General features: G+C 40.8%; 1 protein-coding gene across 1 annotated transcript in view; it reads right to left on the bottom strand.

Moving 5' to 3' along the window:
- TMPRSS9 (transmembrane serine protease 9) overlaps positions 1 to 15,668 on the bottom strand; it is a 210,944-nt gene that overhangs the window by 97,769 nt on the left and 97,507 nt on the right. Inside the window, exon 2 of the mRNA XM_073598864.1 lies at positions 15,058 to 15,198. The gene's annotated coding sequence lies outside the window, so the exon portion shown is untranslated. The remainder of the gene's footprint in view (positions 1 to 15,057; positions 15,199 to 15,668) is intronic.

Genomic DNA, 15,668 nt, shown 5'->3' with positions numbered 1-15,668 from the left:
TTACAACATCGTTCATCCTGGGCTTCTGTAATAATGTTTCTAATGTAATGAAAATTAATTAATTGATTAATGATTATTAGTCTTGTGAGGTTGGAGCAAGTAGGGCCGAACTAAGCTTTAAAGGAAAAGTCAAGATTTAATTTTAGTTATTACATTTTAATTATAACTTGAGCTAACATGTTCAGGTTGAATTGTAAAATATTGGTTTTAAAGTGATACTAAATTCTCATTTTTTATCTTTAAAAATAATAAACATGTTATATTTACCTGCTCTGTGAAATGGTTTTGCACAGAGCAGCCCCATTCCTCCTCTTCTCCCTCTTCAGTGCTCCTGGCCCCTCCCTCCCGCTGAGTTCCCCCACAGCAGGCAGCCGCAGCTTTGTGTGTCCATTCAGACACGGATCCACGGTTTGGCCCCGCCCCTCTCTCTCCTGATTGACTCACTGACTTTGATTGACAGCAGCGAGAGCCAATGGCACCGCTGCTTTGCCAATTAAGAGGGAGAGTCCCAGGTGGCCGAGGCACTCGTGCAACATCGCTGGACAGAGAGGGAGCTCATGTAAGTATTAGGGAGGCTGCTGCACACAGAAGGTTTTTTATCATAGAATGCATTAAGATAAAAAAGCCCTCTGCCTTTACAACCACTTTACACCTAAAATGTCAATAAAATCAGCCTGTAAATTAACCACTTCAGCCCCGGAAGATTTGGCAGCTCAATGACCAGGCCATTTTTTTGCAATTCGGCACTGTGTTGTTTTAACTCACAATTACACGGTCGTGCGACACTGTACCCAAACAAAATTGACGTCCTTTTTTTCCCACAAATAGAGCTTTCTTTTGGTGGTATTTGATCATCTCTGCGGTTTTTATTTTTTGTGCTATAAACAAAAAAAGAGCGACAATTTTGAAAAAAACACAATATTTTGTACTTTTTGCTATAATAAATATGCCCAATTTTTTTGATTGGTTTGCGCAAAAGTTATAGCGTCTACAAAATAGGCGAAAGATTTATGGCATTTTTATTTTTTTTTTACTAGTAATGGCGGTTCAGCGATTTTTATCGGGACTGCAACATTATGGCGGACAGATCGGACACTTTTGACACATTTTTGGGACCATTGGCATTTATACAGCGATCAGCTATAAAAATGCACTGATTACTGTGTAAATGTCACTGGCAGTTAACAGTAGGGGGCGATCAAAAGGTTAACTGTGTTACCTAGAGATTGATTCTAACTATGGGGGACTGAGACTGCCTGGGTGAGGCGAGCGATCGTTGTTCATACTTAGTATGAACAACAGATCGCTCTCCTCTCCCCTGACAGCACAGAGATCTGTCTGTTTACATTGACAGATCTCTGTTTTGTCTCTGTGTGGAGTGATCACGGGAGCCCGGCAGTCATCGCGACCGCCGAGCATGCGCATCGGCTCCGGCGTCGCGGGCGCCCGTGCCTCCTAGTGGTCAAAAGGCGAACCGATGTATAGTTACGACGGTTCGCCCAGGGGAGCCAACCTGCGGCGGCTGTTCGGAAAGGGGTTAAAGTGTTACCTGCAAGGAGGAGTAATATTCCCCTCTCCCATTCCTCAGGCCACTGAACGTTGCCATAAAAAAGAGAAATTGCTACCTGAAAGCTCTTCAAAAACCGGCACTATCAGTTCAATAGTTCCCTGCAGCAGTACAATGCCCCTGTTTTACTTCTATGTGCTGTAATGACGTAGGGGCTGGCACAATAAGTCAATAAAGCAGTATTAAAGTAAAACTATAGGCAAAACATTTTTTTTTTTAAATTTGGATAGAGTAAGGGAGGGTTATAACCCCTGTCAGATTTTTTTTCACCATCTGTGTCCCATTGCAGAGATCTTCCTTCACTTCTTGTCTGATAGCTAAACAGGAAATTGGAGGAAATCCCTGCAAATTAAGGGAATCCCTTGGGAACCCCCAGGTCACCAGAACCAGTGTGTACATAATTTCCCCTATATTAGACATGTGCACCATCAATAAATTTGTTTCATTTCGTTCCGTTTCGTATTAAAATGAATTCGTATTTCATGTCCGAAATTCAATTCGGATTCGTACGAAATACGTAAATTCGTAAACTTTTTGTAACAATAACGAAAGTTCGTTATGATAAATTTATCATTATGAGGGGCTCCCACCATCCCTGTACTGTGCTGACTTCCTGGGTTTTTAACCTTTAGTTTTGTTAACTTTTCGTAACAATAACGAAAGTTCGTTATGATAAATTTATCATTATGAGGGGCTCCCACCATCCCTGTGCTGTGCTGACTTCCTGGATTTTTAACTTTTAGTTTTATTAACTTTTCGTAATAGTAACGAAAGTTAGTTATGATAAAATTATCCGAAGTTCGTAAATTAAATTTCGTATTTCGTACAAAATTTGTATGCATAAAAATTCATATTTCGGATCCTCACGAATGTACGAATTTCCGGAAATTCGTACGAGTTTTCGATTTGTACGAAACGAATCGCACATGTCTACCCTATATTACTGTTCTGGGATTTTCTTTTACTTTCACTTTCATTGATAATGGTAACATATAGAGAGGGCGAATCTCTTTAACATACTCTTTAATCTGTTTTGCACAGACAGCAATAAAAACTTACAAGCATTCTAATCGTCCTGCACTCTATCCAAAACTAAAAAAAGGTTTGCCTTTAGTTAGACTTTAAACCCTTCAGCCCCAGAAGAATTTCCCCTCTTAATGACCAGGCCATTCTTTGAGAAACGGCACTGCCTTGCTTTAACCGCAGACGTGCAAAGCTGTACGCAAATAAAATTGACGTCCTTTTTTTCCCCACAAACAGAGCTTTCTTTTGGTGGTATTTGATCACCTCTGCGTTTTTTATTTTTTGCGCTATAAACATAAAAATAGTAACAATTTTGAAAAAAAACAATATTTTTTACTTTTTGCTATAATACATATCGAATAAAAAAATGTAAAAAAAAACTAATTTTTTAATCAGTTTAGGCCTATATGTATTCTAGATATTTTTGGTAAAAAAAATCCCAATAAGCGTATATTGATTGGCTTGTGCAAAAGTTATAGCGTCTACAAAATAGGGGAAAGATTTAGGGACTTTTTTATTTCTACTGTTTTTACTAGTAATCAGCAATTTTTAGTGGGACTGCACATTGCGGCGGACAAATCTGACCCTAAAGGACACTTTTTGGTGACCAGTGACACCAATAGAGTGATCAGTGCTATAAAAATGAACTGATTACTGTATAAATGTCACTGGCAGGGAAAGGGTTAACACTAGGGGTGATCAAAGGGTTAAGTGTTCCCTAGGGAGGTGCTTTCTAACTGTCAGGGGGACGGACTGACTGGGAGTAGAGAAAGATCACTGTTCCTGATCACAGCTGATCTCTCTTCTCCTCTGTCAGAACGGGAATCCGTCTTGTTTACATAGGCAGATCCCCGTTCTGCCTCTGTGAGGAGCGATCGTTGGTGGGCAGCAAAAATTGTGGCACGTGCCCTGTATCTATTACACGAAACGACCTACAGGTACATCGTTTCATGCAATAGAGCCACATTGCGGCAGTATATGTGCGGTGGGTGGTCTTTAGGTGATTAAACTCAAAAACAAAAAAGTAATATATTACAGCTTACAAATTTTTAGATGTGGTGGCTGCATTCATTTTCTATATTTAGGCTTTTTATCTTTATTTTCACTTAGTGATCCGGTCAGTAAGTCTATAATTTCTCAGCTTCCTTTCACAAATCAAGAGGGATGAGCAAACCATTTAACACTGACAAGGGTGTTCACAATGGTCAGCTTTTTTCATTTATGTAAAATCTTTATACCAATTAGAAAAAAACTGTTGCTGTAACTGCTTAGAGTTTAACTAAAGGTAAAACTTTTTTTTTTTTAAGTTTTGGATAGAGTATAGAGGGATTAGAACACCTGTCAGTATTTTAGATGTCTGGGCCTCCATTAGGGACCTCTCTATTTGTCTTGTTTGTCGTTATCGTTGAAAGTCAAAGAAAAGCCAGAATTTTAGGTTGACATCATAGCAGTAATAGAGAGGAAATCTTCTAATGGGGATATCAGTTCTGGTGACACCCCAGGTTTGTAATCAAGTCTTATTCCCAGAAGGACAAGGTGTACTATATATCTACATCAACACAGAATTTATCATAATTGTCATTGTGTCTATAACATATGCATACATATTCATAGATTATATTCCCATGTATTCCTGAAGAAGTTTTTTTTGAAACGCGTCGAGTTTGCATGTGGAATTTCTATAAACATCGTCATCTAATATGAACCAAAATAGACATATTTTACATTTACAAGATACTCTTTTGCCCTTGCAATTTTGAATGACTGTTGAAATAAAGCTTTTGATTTTATGCCAGTGTTGTATAATTTTCTATTTGTCAACACCCTGTCCATGGCTACATTTGTTTTTGTGCATTTGGTACTCCAGTTTTCCCTCACTTTGGATGAAATTCCTCAATTACTGTTTTGGCTATGGGACAGGAAGTGAAGGGGAATCTCCCCAATTAGACATGAATGGTAAAAAAAAAAAAACTTGCAGGGGTTATAACCCTCCCTTACTCTATCCAAAATGAAAAAAGCCTTTAGCTACACTTTAACCGCTTGCCGACCAGCCGCCGTCATTTTACGGCGGCAGGTTGGCACGATCCCATGAACCGTCGTAGCTGTACGTCGGCTCGCGGGATCGGGATAGCAGCGCCCTGCACAGCGGGGGGTGCCGATGCAAGCACGAGTGACAGAACAGGGACGAGTGTGTGTAAACACACACTTCCCTGTTCTGTTCTGAGAGGAGTGACAGATCGTGTGGTGCTATTAGCTAGGAACCATGATTCGTCACTTCCTCTAGGTCAGTCCCCTCCCCCTTCAGTTAGAATCACCTCCCAGGGAACACAGTTAACCCCTAAATCGCCCCCTAGTGTTAACTCCTTCACTGCCAGTGACATTTTTACAGTAATCAGTGCATTTTTTATAGCACTGATCGCTGTATAAATGTCAATGGTCCCAAAAATGTGTCAAAATTGTCCGATGTGTCCGCCATATTGTCGCCATAAAAATCTCAGATCGCCGCCATTACTAGTAAAAATAATAATAAAAATGCTTTAAATCTATCCACTATTTTGTAGACGCTATACCTTTTGCACAAACCAATCATTATACGTTTATTGCGATTTTTTTTTACCAAAAATATGTAGAAGAATACATATCAGCCTAAACTGAGAAAAAAATTAGCTTTTTTTTTATAAAAAATGGGGATATTTATTATAACAAAAAGTGCAAAATATTGTGTTTTTTTCAAAGTTGTCGCTCTTTTTTTTTTTTTATAGCTCAAAAAATAAAAACCGCAGAGGCAATCAAATACCACCAAAAGAAAGCTCTATTTGTGGGAAAAAAAGGACATCAATTTTGTTTGGGTGCAACGTCGCACGACCGCGCAATTGTCAGTTAAAGCGATGCAGTACCGAATCGCAAAAAATGGCCTGGCCAAATCTTCTGGGGCTGAAATGGTTAAAAAGTGTTACTGGGGTTCAGCTTTAATTTATTAGTAAAAGCCATCTAAAACTGATAGTGCATCTCCCACTACCCTCTCCCCAGATTGACAATGCTGCTTTTCAAATCCATTCCTCCTCCATCCAGAGTGAAAAAAAACCAGACAGGGAGTGTGTTACTGGCAGGATCACCAGGCGAAAAAAAAAAAAGGAAAAAAAGCCAAAAAAAGAAAATGAATGCAACAACTATCATTAGGGATTGGTAGGCTACAAAATCCTACATTTTTGTTTTTGGGTTTAATAGCACAGTGAGGAAACATATGATTGGCACTTCTGGAAGTGTTTTTCTTAGGTATACTCAGGTGGTAATTTATCTTCATTATAGTGGTGTTCAGTGACATGGAGAAGTGGGAGAAGTAAATGTTTACTATCTTCTTCGCAGGGAACACTGTTATTCACAGTTTGATTTTAGCAGAAATGCGTCCAAAATGCAACAAAACGAGCATTGTGAGGTCAGTGCCTTCAAGAGAGAAAATGGGAACGAGGATTCGGAATTTGAAGTATGCATGTCAAATCTTGGCTTGGCACTGGAAACCAGGACATCTTGTTAAATAAAATGCTGCTAAAGTAGCCGGGCGTTCTAGATGAACTGATGATAGAACAGGTATTAGTTGGACATGTATCAACAATCCAGAGCAATTAATTAGAGAAACAAGATGACAGTAATATATTCTAGCATGGGGGAAAGTGACCAGCCATGCAGCGCAGACAGCCAGAAAACTGTTTTGAGTACAGAGCTTTGAGTATGGATATAACATTGGATATGGCGTACATGTAACGAAATAGTCATAAAAACGACTGAAAAAATTATTCTGTAAACAATCTGCAGAGTCATTGAGGTGCTTTTTAAAAAGAATTTAGTAAAACACTTAGTATTTTTTTGTATTAAAAGACAAATATGAGATATTCATAGAAAGTACAGGCTGGCAACTTGACAGCTTCTCCATAGAAAATATTTATTTGAGCATTACAGCAATAACATCATCCAAAAATGCTGACGCGTTTCGGCCTTAGGCCTTAATCAAAAGCATAAAATATGAGATAATCACCTCAGAAGTAAAGCCTAGTACACACGGGCCGAAAAAAACGGCTGATATGCAGGCTGTGTGTACTGCAGCAGTTCGGCCAGCTTCTGTCGATGGGGCATGACTGAAAAAGGTCTGCCAATCGGCTCCCAATGTGTCCCGGAGTGTTCTGCCAGGGGGGCTGTCCTCCTGTCAGAACACAATAGCACAGCAGGGGAGATTGCTGTACTAACATTGCATGCTTAGTACAGCAGCTTTTTTGGAGCTGTCTATTTTTTTTTGTTCAGCCCAGCTGGGTTGAATGAAAAAAACCTGCTAGTGTGTACTAGGCTTTAGAGGAGTCACATTGGTTTTTATAGATCAAACATGATAAAAGCCTCAATAGTCCCATCATAATGGATCATAAACATATATTAGAAGACACAAAGGTAACTGTTATCAAACGATGATGCATCTACTTAAAGCGGAGTTCCACCCTAAAGTATCTGCACCCACTTCCGGGTATAGCTAGCCGCAGCTAGCCGCAGACTCCCCACCCACCCCCGTTGTGTTGTGGGAAATACACAGTTCCCACAACACAACGGGGACCAGTGTAGACTCGCAGCGCAACTCGCGCATGTGCAGTAGGGAATCGGGCAGTGAAGCTGCAACGCTTCACTTCCCGATTCCCTCAGTGAGAATGGCGGCGGCAGCACCCGAGGATCGAGGGACGTTTCGGCCTCGGGTGCCGACATCGCTGGACCCCGGGACAGGTAAGTGTCCTTATTTTAAAAGTCAGCAGCTGCAGTATTTGCAGCTGCTGACATCTAAAAAAAATTTTTTTGCGAAACTCCGCTTTAAAGGGGTATTACAAGTAGCATGCAGTTTTAGTTTAGAACTATAGTACACGCAGTCCCCGGGTTACAAAGAAAATGTTGTTCTTAAGTTTGTTCTTAAGTTGAATTTGTATGTGAGTTGGAACAGGTACATTTTTTAAGTGTAACTCCAAAAAATTGTAAGCCCAAATAAATATTTTTAAGTTTTTTGGATAGCATAGGGAAAGGTTAACACCCCTGTAACACTATGACAATTGAATTTTGAAAATTTTGGGTTGTTGTGGAAAAAAGCCTTGGTGATAAAGCTTCAACGGAGACACCTTTTTCCCATAATAACTCTTCCAGGAGTGAATTTCCCTTCCTAGGGGTAGATTAACTCTCACTTCCTGTTGTCTCCCTTCATTTGTAAGTCGGAGTCGGATGTAAGTCAGAGGTATGTAGCTAGGGGACTGCCTGTACTCTCCCAATTAAATCTCTTTGCTACCGAGAAATATTTAAGGATCTATTTATTGTTGTGTCGATGGGCAATTCGCCCAATATTTAAAGTGGATGTAAACCCTCTCATATACCCAGTGAAGTGAAGAGCCTTTAGATGATACACAGAGATGAAACAAATCTCCCTACATAAGTTTTACATGTATATCTGCTGCCTTCAGCTGTATATATCCTTTAGAAAGTGCTCTTCGTGTTACATATTTTCTCTTCCTGGTCAGCAATGGGAGTGGATTATTGACATACAGCCAAGACAGCTGATTGGAGAAAAGGCACACCCCCCCCCTCTCCACATTGGCAAAGGACGGCAGAGCTTTGCTGTGAGACGGGAAGATGTCTGCTAATCTATTTATAGCAACCTCCCACTACACACACTTCGGGCTGCCATCTCGGAGAACTTGTCAGAAGTTATCAGGCTGATAACAGAGCTACTAAGCTAGGGACTCAGTGCTTTGAAGAGAGATAAGAAAACACTAAAGATATATGTGCCCAGCTCAAATTTCATGAATAGGGTTTACATCCACTTTAACTGTTTTTTTGGCCAAGATTAAATTTTGCACATTAATTCAATTTATCACAGTGGTTTTTGCCCATTTCCACTAATTTTCAAAGGAGATTGACTCAAGATCTGCCAGTTGAAATTAGAGTCAAACAATAATTGACCATGTAATCCCACATCTGTCCTTCAATGGGAAAGAGCTCTACCATAGTAGTTATCCTATTTATTACTTATTGAATGTAGATTCATTCTGAAAATTCAACACACATTCACCCATTTCTTTGCCTTGCATAATATTTAAACTATTTTCTGGTTTGGAGTGGATACATGTATATTTTAAAGTTCTCCTTGCTTTGGAGCTGTGTATTTTTTTTTGTCCTTGAGGCTTGCTAAACTTGTGTTTTTAATGCAAGCGCCATGCTTCCATGGCTTATTTTTCTTTTCTTTAATGAAAAAAATGGCAAGTCCCTCCTCTGGTATCTGTGTACTGTGCAGTCCCTCTGCTATTTGGATAGCAGCCAGCTGCCAGCCTGCATGACCTTCAGCATGTTGGAGGGAGGGGGGTGTTTTGAGAAGGGTTTCTCCATGACATCACTGCACATATTTTATTTTTAGTCCAAATATGAGCAGATATGTTCCCCCCTTCCAACCTGACCTGACCTGCCAACCTGACCTGACCTGCCAACGCTGGCCAAACACCGCAGGACAACTTGGTGGACCCTGAAAAGGTAAATATGAATAAAAAGGTATAAGTATTTTTAAATGTGCTGTGAATATCTTTCTTTCTAAATTTGTACCAGTTGCCAAGCTGGCTAGTTTAAAGTAGGTTGTAAACTTTACACATATACCCAGTGAAGTGACTACCCTCAGATGATACACAGAGATGAAACAAATCCTCCTACAACAGTTGTATCTATTGATTTGTCCTGTACAGCCTTCTACAACACACAGATAAAAAGATTTTTCTCAGCACCAGAAGGCAGGGATCTGACATCACACACTGCAGAGCTAGAGCACACAGCTTGTTGTAATCTGAGAGCTGGTTGGAGGAAAGTGACACAGCCCCTCCTTCACAGGCTTAGAGAAACATAGAGCTGAGGGTATGAGTCATCTGTGCTGGAGTGCAGGGTGGGCATCTACTGTGCTGCTGATGTGTCAGCCTCAGTTTTAAGAGTGAGTCATGCAGAGCGCAAAGAGATCAGAGAGGGACCAATCTGTGCTTTGGATTTAGGTTAGTACACACTTTAGTGGGATGTGCTTTGTTCATCTTTCCTGTCTGAAGTTTACAACCACTTTAAGGCAGAGTAGGGCCACACCATTTTTTTATCAATTCAAAAATGACATTCTGTTTGCTATTGCTACAGTTTCAGCACCATGGACTGCAATTGCTAGCAAATTGCCACAAAGATTCAACCTCTGTTGTGCGTTAGGTATACCCCCTGCGCAAACCTATGGTTCCAGCCATAGGCGTCGCCAGGGGGTGGCTATCGAGGCTGTAGCCCCGAATCTGGAGCCCATAGCCCCGAATCTCTTGCCGCAGGGTCCCTGCCTAACCAGCGGGTTGCAGCTGCGGTGGACGGGCTGCATTAGAGGTGGAGGAGAGAGACATGCGGGCGGACGAGCAGAGATGACATCATCTCACCACCACCACCACATATCAGTGCTCTTCCGCCCTCATAGTGTGGGCCTCTTCAATGTCGGAGGTGCGGTGGGGAGCAGAGAGATTACATCATCTCTCACTTCCCACCCCGCATCTCCGCTCTCCTGCCCTCACTAAATAGACCAGTGCTGCCAGCCTGTCACCAATGCAGCGACAATGCACATTTGGTGGCACTGGATGGCATGGCAAGTGACAATCCACATCAGTTGGCAAATGACAACCCACATCTAGTGGCAGGTGACGTGGCAAGTGACAATCTGCTAATGGTGGCAGGTGACGTGGCAAGTGACAGTCTGCAAATGGTGGCAGGTGACGTGGCAAGTGACAGTTTGCAAATGGTGGCAAGTGACGTGGCAAGTGACAATCTCCAAATGGTGGCAAGTGACGTGGCAAGTGACAATCTGCAGGTGACGTGGAAAGTGACAATCTGCAAATGGTGGCAGGTGACAATCTGCAAATGGTGGCAGGTGACGTGGCAAGTGACAATCTGCAAATGGTGGCAGGTGACGTGGCAAGTGACAATCTGCAAATGGTGGCAGGTGATGTGGCAAGTGACAGTCCAAATCTGGTGGCAGGCGACATGGCAAGTGACAATCCACTTCTAGTGGCAGGTGACGGTGGCAAGTTAAAAAGCTGCATCTGGTGACAGGCGACGGTGGCAAGTGATATGCTGCATCTGGTGGCAGGAGATGTGGCAAGTAACACGCCCAGGGCTCCCACTGATTCTGCATTATGGTGATTTGAACCGCTTCATTATATATTAGAATGTAACAATAGAAACAATGCACTCCGATCACCCTGGCACCATATCAACCATGGTGCCATTATGATTGAAACACCAACACCAGCCTTTGCCCACGAAAAATTGCTTACCACCGACGTGACCGCCCCCCCCCCCCCCGGGGCCTGCAAAAAGGTTGGTGACCGGCTCTAGCCCCAGATCTTTTGCAGACCTAGCAACGCCCCTGGTTCCATTGGGTTGAACACCAATGTGAACACAAATGTCACCCTGCAGAGCCAGTGGCATGGGACCAATGGAGTCTGTTTTTTCTCATCTCTCCTTTCATTGGGGGTCAGTAACTACAATTATTTTTTAAGCTTTGAAAAAGGAAGCCACTCAACCTGTGACCACTGATGTAAGAGGCATTCCTCCAACTGACATTCAATGTAAAGGGGTTTTTCTCACACTTACGGTCAAAGTAAGGGCAGCTCTTCTCTTCTTTTCACCAATGTAAAATGTCACTTCTACACTGACCACTAGGGATGAGAAGATGGTTTTGGCCAAACCTAGGTTCAGACTGAATTTTGGTTATTCAGTGGTTTGACAAATGGCCAAACAAAATTGGAAAAACTGTCTGCTTCAGGAAGTGAAACATTTAGCAGCTGTAATCCTATCATTGCAAAATGTGCCAGCCATCAGCATCCTAACAACCAAGATTCATCCCAAGCTAATTCAGCTGTCAGCAGAATGTAAACAAAGAGGTAGATTATGAAAAAAAAAAAAAAAAAAGTGTGGACCCCCTTCCACCACTATTAAACTTTAGGTCTGGTATGGGTTTTAAGGAGGACCCCATATAAAGCAAAAAAAAGCAGGGTTTCCCCCAAAAAATCCACACCAGACCCAGATTCGAGCATGCAGCCTGAAAGGAGGAGGAAACAAGCATGTGCCCCTGTGACAGACCCAACCAGGACAGCGTTTTTTAGAGAGGACTAGGGGCAAGCTTCCTACCCACTGATTATGGCCCATGGAGGGAGCAGATCATTCTCCAATGATGGACAACAATGTGATAAACGCTGAGAGTGATGCTTGGATTAATTCTCTGAATGAGGACAATAAAGCTTTCCTTCTGGAGTGGATGGAAAGGTGTAATATTAATCTTGTACAGGTTAATGGTCAGAGGGAATATGGTGGCCCTCCCGCAGATTGGGTTGGAGAGGCTACTTCACATGGGACTTCACATACACTATATTGTCAAAAGTATTGGGACACCTGCCTTTATACGCACATGACCTTTAATGGCATCCCAGTCTTAGTCCGTAGGGTTCAGTATTGCGTTGGCCCACCCTTTGCAGTTATAACAGCTTCAACTCCTCTGGAAAGACTGTCCACAGGGTTTAGGGGTGTGTCTATAGGAATGTTTTACCATTCTTCCAGAAGCACATTTGTGAGGTCAGGCACTGATGTTGGACGAGAAGGCCTGGCTTGCAGTCTCTGCCTTAATTCATCCCAAAGGTGTCCTATTGGGTTGAGGTCAGGACTCTGTGCAGGCCAGTCAAGTTCCTCCACCCCAAACTTGCTCATCCATGTCTTTATGGACCTTGTTTGTGCACTGGTGCGCAGTCATGTTGAAATAGGAAGGGACCATCCCCAAACTGTTCCCACAAAGTTGGGAGTATGACATTATCCAAAATGTCTTGGTATGCTGAAGCCTTAAGAGTTCCCTTCACTGGAACTAAGGGGCCAAGCCCAACCCCTGAAAAGCAACCCCACACCAGGATCCCCCCTCCACCAAATAATTTGGACCAGTGCACAAAGCAAGGTCCATAAGACTTGACCTCAACCCGATAGAACACCTTTGGGATGAATTAGAATGGAGACTGCGAGTCAGGCCTTATTGTCTCACAGTCAGTGCCTGATCTCACAATGTGCTTCTGGAAGAATGGTCAAACATTTCCATAGACACACTCCTAAACCTTGTGGGTAGCCTTCCCAGAAGTAACCAAGTGGACCAACTCAATTTTGAACCCTACAGACTAAAGTGGGGTACATACTAAAAGGAAAATCGGGCGAACGAAGGTCTGAATTTCCTCATTGTTTCACAGAAAATTGAAACTGATGAAAGAAAATTTGTACGAAAATTCTCGTACGATAAAGGTTTTTTTGTTGTTTATTGTTTCTGATCATGCACAGTCTTTTTTTTCTGATTTTTCTTGTACGAAAATCCTACGAACACAGTATACATTAAGCGAAAATCGTTCATTCTGTTCCCGAACAAAAAAAATTTGGGAGTTTGTCCCTTTGAGAATTTTCGTACGAATATTTGGATTCAGCTGTCAAAAGTTGTGTACACACTATACGAAAATCATACGAAAATTCTTTGGATGAAAATGTTTGCCCGATTTTCTTATAGTGTGTACGAGCCTTAAGACTGGGATGCCATTAAAGTTCATGTGCGTGTAAAGGCAGGTGTCCCAATGCTTTTGACAATATAGTGTATTTAGCAACAATCTCCCTCAAGAAATCTATGAAGATAACTTCATTCCACCTTTTCAGAAACTTGGAACATTGTATGAGTTTGTCTCATAGACTGTTGTAGACTTTTGCTGGACAGTCTGAGGTGGGGTGGGATCACTGTTTGTGCCTTTGTCCCATTGTGTGCCTCCTAGGTGTGCATTCCCATTGTTGATTGAGTCACCTATTGTTACTGCCTGTCTGATCATCTCTTGGAGATTAGATTAATATTGTGATCACTATACCTTGTTATTGAACCATTGTGGGATGTTTATGCTTATGATAATGTGTAATGTACTTTGTATCCAGGCTGGGTGGGCACTGAGTCACCTAGGTGGTTAGTTGTTTACTTAGTTCATGTTAATTAGACTCATGTTTGTGTTGGCTGTTCCTCAGCCATGTTTATTATATTCCTGTATACAGTTTCCTTTGTAAAGGATAATGTGATTAGGCTCCCCTGATCTGGTGAGCTATATACAGTATTCTGTGTGATTTTACAATAAAGTGAGTTCTAGCTTGCATCTAAGCCATTGTTGGCTAGGCTTGGATGCTCAGCTATAATATCAGGTTCCTGGGTCCAGACTGGGGGAAGCTATATATCTTGATGGAAGCACCCAAGCTCATAGTTTAATTTCATTATTAATAGAAATATTGTCATATAGAGCCTGAGGTTCTTTTAAATTATTTGTTCTATATATTAAATACACTAGCTATGCCACAATGCTTATTGTTTTATTTTCTGTTATAGATGTACAACTTACTGATCATGCTAATGTACTGTGACCTACTACAATGCTAAAAATTCTAGTAGTGGCACCCTAAGACCTAAAACACTGTGTAGGGTGTACAGATTGCAAAACGCTGTTCTAATGAGAAAGTCTGGTGTAAGCTGTTAGCTTTCACACTGGTGGCTCATTTCTCTGACTCATTCAGTTGTGCATTGAAATTTGAGCTTTAGATACTGAGCCCTGTAAGCAATTGCCCATTTTTAAGATCAGTTAAGAATAGAGGTGTAAGTTTATGAACTTTCACCTGCAGGCTGGAAATATATACTGTATATGAAAAAAATATTATATATATATATATATATATATATATATATATATATATATATATATCAAATCATTCCCCGCATCTATTACCTTTTGTACCACCACCCCCTCCCTTTAGAATGTAAGCTCTATTCTGTATTGAACTGTACTGTAATTGTGCTGTCCCCCCTCTACATTGTAAAGCTCTGCGTAAACTGTTGGCGCTAAATAAATCGTGTATAATAATAATAATAATAATAATACTCTATCTGACTCAAAAACTAGACAAAATAGATATTTAAAGAAAATATGTAGAAAACTCCCTTTAAATGTCTCAGTAGCAAAGTGATTTGATCACCCACATAGCCCTAGCCTAGGACTACAATGACATCTCTGTGTTTTTACGTGGTTAACTTGAAATGTAATGCATTTTAAATTTGTTTTAACAGAATTATAATTTATCCCTAGAGAAGGTGTGGGCTGTTTAAAACTATTATAAAGATGCAGCAAGCAGGGTTTATTCTTTATGCACCTTTCACTGCTTCGCTTGCAATATGTTGATTTCAACAGTGGTAGTTGTGAGCAAGGGTTTAAATAATTTGCCATGAAATAATTCCAATCTCATGTATAGACTTTTATGAACAGGCAGTTCTTTGGGTTTCACTTTCAGTAACTAAAAAAGAAAATAATAACAGTAAGTACAGATTACAATACAAATGATTTACTTACCATAAACTTTTTTGGATGTAATTTGCTTTGTATTTGGCTGGATTTGAGTTACTTTTTCAGCTTGTCTTTAGATGTTGCAAACATTTCATAAAATTAGTTCTTAGAATCCAAGATTTGGCAAATAAACCTAAATAAAGTTGACTGATATAAAATAGTTGTTAGTAGTATTTATAGACATTCATGGCCCATTTGCATATGTATGCCATAAATAAAGATGATTCGGCTAATGTTATTAAAATGTCATGCAAGGTAATATTATACTACACATAATAGGCTACTGAATAGTAATTTAAAGATGGCGCTGAAGACAGGATTCCAGGAATAATTAAATCATTTAAATATCATTCTTCTTTCCTGCACATTCTAATTTTCATGGTTGTACATTTAAATGAGCTGGTGGAGAGCATCAAGAAGACTTTTGTTAAGCCTTGTACAGCCAAAAGCTGGACCGTGTTTGAAAGACACCTGCTATTATGTAATTACGTATGCTATTATCACCGACCTGCCTCTGAAAAGACTACTTGCCTGGCAATCTCTGGTTTTACTACAATGTGCAGAGTCAGATTCAGAACAAGCAGCCTCAGCAAAAGAAGTCAAGTCAAGTTAGAACT

Source organism: Aquarana catesbeiana, linkage group LG01 (assembly GCF_042186555.1).
Source record: "Aquarana catesbeiana isolate 2022-GZ linkage group LG01, ASM4218655v1, whole genome shotgun sequence".
NCBI lineage: Eukaryota > Metazoa > Chordata > Amphibia > Anura > Ranidae > Aquarana > Aquarana catesbeiana.
The sequence above is the reverse complement of the archived record's forward strand: the minus strand, read 5'-3'. Positions and strand labels throughout refer to the sequence as shown.